This window comes from Geospiza fortis, unplaced genomic scaffold, assembly GCF_000277835.1.
Source record: "Geospiza fortis unplaced genomic scaffold, GeoFor_1.0 scaffold233, whole genome shotgun sequence".
Lineage (NCBI taxonomy): Eukaryota > Metazoa > Chordata > Aves > Passeriformes > Thraupidae > Geospiza > Geospiza fortis.
In genome coordinates, this window is record NW_005054656.1 from 74,814 (window position 1) to 75,234 (window position 421).

General features: G+C 38.0%; 1 protein-coding gene across 1 annotated transcript in view; it reads left to right on the forward strand.

The window, feature by feature from the left end:
• DSCAM (DS cell adhesion molecule) overlaps nt 1-421 on the forward strand; it is a 119,542-nt gene that overhangs the window by 63,737 nt on the left and 55,384 nt on the right. The gene's annotated exons all lie outside the window — the stretch shown is intronic.

Consider the following 421-nt stretch of genomic DNA (forward strand, 5'->3'; position numbering starts at 1 on the left):
TGAATTGCATCATAATGACTATTCTGGCACCACAATTCTTTCAAAGATGGAAATTTCATAACTTCAGTGTTTATTGTTTTGTCTAGGGAAAATATTGAACTTTAGAACCACTGCATATATTTGAAACTGGGATTGCCAAGGGATTATTTTTGAGTTCAAATGAATTTGGGGTTGCTAGAAAATATTTTTTATATTCCAGCAACAAATTTGAGAATGTCATAGATATTTCACCACACGAACCACACTCCAGACTTCCTCACCCGTGATAAATTTCACTTCTATTGTAAGAATGAACTCAGCAAAGACACGGTGACAGATGGGTTTGGTGTAAATTCAGCTCTATGCCATCATATCTGAATAAACCCAGTGATGTTAACAGAACTGGTCATGCAGTCCAGGTCATCCCCTCCCTGGCTGCCCG